Below are 3,234 nucleotides of genomic sequence, written 5' to 3'. Positions count from 1 at the left end.
GTATGTCGTGTATATTGTCTGCACCGTATCGTCACAATTAAGACCTATTTCCACGTCCTCCAGAGCCTCCTGGAAAATAGCTTCTGAGTATAAATTAAATAGGAGTGGAGATAGCACGCAACCCTGTCGCACCCTCTTCTAACTTGTATGGGATTGGACATAGTATTGGACAATTTTATTTGTGCTGTTTGGTTCCAGTCGAGGATATATAGAATAAGGATATTCCACTGGCCCAAAAAAAACGTGCCGTATTTTGTCGAGGAAGTCGATTTCGTCACGACCAATGGGTGTCGAGTATTTGAAATTGAAAACATATAAATTGACGGTAACCTATGTTTTTTGACTCATTTCACTGACAAATGTGATGAGATCGTTATTGTAATTTATAGATCCAAAATCCAAACGTTTTTTGAATAAATAATTTATTTTAAAGTTATTTCCTAGAGGTTTGGTTTGGCCTTCTATATTCTGGTATTTGTCTACTAATAAATAATATCTTATTTTGTATTTCGATGTATGGAAATCCGCAAGTTTTGTATCTGAAGCCGCAAAGAAATTTCGCTCTATAGTGAGAAAAATTTTATATCTTTTTAGACGCGTAGAATAACATAATTTCTTATTTCAGATGTTTTAAATGTGAGTGCTTAATGTCAAAAATTAAAATATATACTTGAAATATTGGTCGAAATATTTCAAGTTACACCCTTTGCCCTTTGGAAGTAAACAAATATTGAAGAAAGTGTTGTGCCTTCACAGAATTTAAATTGGCATTAGGAATAGATTTCCTTGATTTAGTAATAATATTGCTCATAGAAATTGATAATATACTATTTTATATTCACTCGTTCAAGTGCTGATCTATTTTTAAATTGAATATTTATGTAAGTATTATGTATAACACAATATAAATAATTTAAGGACATAAGAAGTTAAAATTTCAAGTGCCAATATTGATTATTTTTCCAGTTTTATTCAAATATATTGAAATTAATATGGAAACAAAAGTTCATAAATATTATTCTTAATAACAAGAATTGAGATTTGGGCATAAGTTTGAAAAGCCATGTCAGAAGAGTAGGATTAAAGACAAAGTATTAAGGTAACATATATTTACATAAAGTTTTAATAACACTGACAATTTTATTTGTTTATGTTTATTAATTAAAATTTAGTTGCAATTTATTTCATATTCTAATATTTTTGAGAAAATTTTACTTTTATACATACCTGAATATTATGCTGCTTTTTTATTTTAAAGTGTGCCGACTGTGCTGTTATTTTTATACTAATAATATTGTATACTGTAGGTATCGTATTCATATATAGTTATATATATATATCAGTAGTAAGATACTTACTTTCTTTCTATGCGTACTTATATCCTTTATAGTCTTTCTAAGTGCATATAATACTACTTTTTTAAGAGAAGGCAGTTTTTAATAATCTATTGTTAATTCCCCTAATTCTGTGTCCCCTGGTTCTGCTATACAACAATTATATATTTTTTTATCATTACTGATTTTAAAAGTTTCTTTTCAAAGAATTTGACCATATATTTTTTTTTCAGAGTAATTGGGCTGTTCCTGAACAATATTGAATATAAATATTCAAAAATATGATAAACTGCATATCCTACTAAGTAGATCAATACCAAAATTCCATTAGAGAAATAAGTTAAAATTATGTTTTACTTGTATAATTTTCTTGCTATTTGTCCACCATTATTTGTGACTTAGAAATTAAATAGTCAAAAAGAATTTAGTACCAGTTTTTATTTCCCAAAAAAAATAATTGTTAAATAATTACATATTGCTTAAGATACAGTATATTATATTGTGTTTATAGTTGATAATTCTAGTTCTTAGTTGTTTATAGTTGATAATTAACAATATTTCTGATGTTAGATATTATATTGGATAAAAAATTTAATTACCAATAGCTACCTACCTATGTAGCTGCAGATTATATATTGTGTAGTAGGTACTGTATAATTTTTTAGTTCAAGAAACAAATATCAGTACAAGTATATAACCAAAAAAATGTTGATGCAAATTCTTTGTATAACATACGTACCACTATGGTATTCAACTTTTCATTGTTCTTTTAATTAGATAAACAATAAGCACATTAATTCGTTTATTAAACAACCAAAACTAACTACTTAAATTCACAATATAAATATCACAATAAATGTATAAGCTTTGATCAATTCCTATTATTAATACCGGACGACTTCATACTTTATAACTACCAATGGCTATCCTACTAACACACTAGCCAACTAATAATAAATCTGTTCTAAAAAAATACAACATAAAGACATCGTTATTGCAATAATATAGAAATATATTCCATGTACCATTAACTACCTATAAATACAATACCCACATCTTCTTTTACGCGAATAGTGCGTTAGGAGGCAGAAATATTGCCTGTATTGTACATCGTACAAATTGGGTAGAATTTATTAATATCCATTGCAAACATTTCTCTTTCAAAGGGTCTAAATGTTTTGTCTTTTTACTGTGTCCCTGTAATATGTTATCAATTAACAACAGTTATCAAATATGACCTGGACAATAATAATTGTTTTACCTTTTTCAAACTAAACTCTTTAAACAAACTATATAAATAAAATTTATCTCATAACCTAACTTGCTGCTAGAATTTCTTTCTTGCTATTCTATGTTCCTGTATTGTTATTCTTCACATTATCAATTTCTATGAGCAATATCATTACTAAATCAAGGAAATCTATTCCTAATGCCAATTTAAATTCTGTGAAGGCACAACACTTTCTTCAATGTTTGTTTACTTCCAAAAAATGTCAAAGCATATAACTTGAAATAATATTTCAAGTATATATTTAAATTTTTGACATACACTCACATTTAGAACATCTGAAATAAGAAATTTTGTAATTCTACACGTCTAAAAAGATATAATAACATTTTTCTCACTATAGAGCGAAATTTCTTTGCGGCTTCAGATACAAAACTTGCGGATTTCCATACATCAAAATACAAAATAAGATATTATTTATTAGTAGACAAATACCAGAATATAGAAGGACAAACCAAACTCTAGGAAATAACTTTAAAATACATTATTTTTTCAAAAAACGTTTGGATCTATAAATTACAATAATAATCTCATCACATCTGTCAGTGAAATGAGTCAAAAAACATAGGTTACCGTCAATTTATATGTTTTCAATTTCAAATACTCGACGCT

The 3,234-nt window shown here is 27.1% G+C and overlaps 2 long non-coding RNA genes across 3 annotated transcripts; one reads left to right on the top strand and one right to left on the bottom strand.

Annotated features, from left to right (window-relative positions):
* Window positions 1-855: 855 nt before the first annotated feature.
* LOC115889257 lies at window positions 856-1,757 on the top strand. 2 transcript variants are annotated; one of them, XR_004051405.1, is made up of 3 exons: window positions 856-881; window positions 967-1,099; window positions 1,568-1,757. It is a non-coding gene; the product is annotated as an uncharacterized LOC115889257 (long non-coding RNA). The 2 variants fall into 2 exon arrangements; XR_004051404.1 differs by lacking the exon at window positions 856-881 and having other exon boundaries at window positions 891-1,099.
* Window positions 1,758-2,122: 365 nt separating this feature from the next.
* LOC115889258 lies at window positions 2,123-2,789 on the bottom strand. The gene is made up of 2 exons (XR_004051406.1): window positions 2,370-2,789; window positions 2,123-2,298 (listed from the first exon to the last, which is right to left on the bottom strand). It is a non-coding gene; the product is annotated as an uncharacterized LOC115889258 (long non-coding RNA).
* Between the last annotated feature and the right edge of the window lie 445 nt (window positions 2,790-3,234).

This window comes from Sitophilus oryzae, unplaced genomic scaffold, assembly GCF_002938485.1.
Source record: "Sitophilus oryzae breed Bouriz unplaced genomic scaffold, Soryzae_2.0 scaffold_812_pilon_pilon, whole genome shotgun sequence".
Lineage (NCBI taxonomy): Eukaryota > Metazoa > Arthropoda > Insecta > Coleoptera > Curculionidae > Sitophilus > Sitophilus oryzae.
This window is presented reverse-complemented; position numbering and strand designations above follow the sequence as displayed.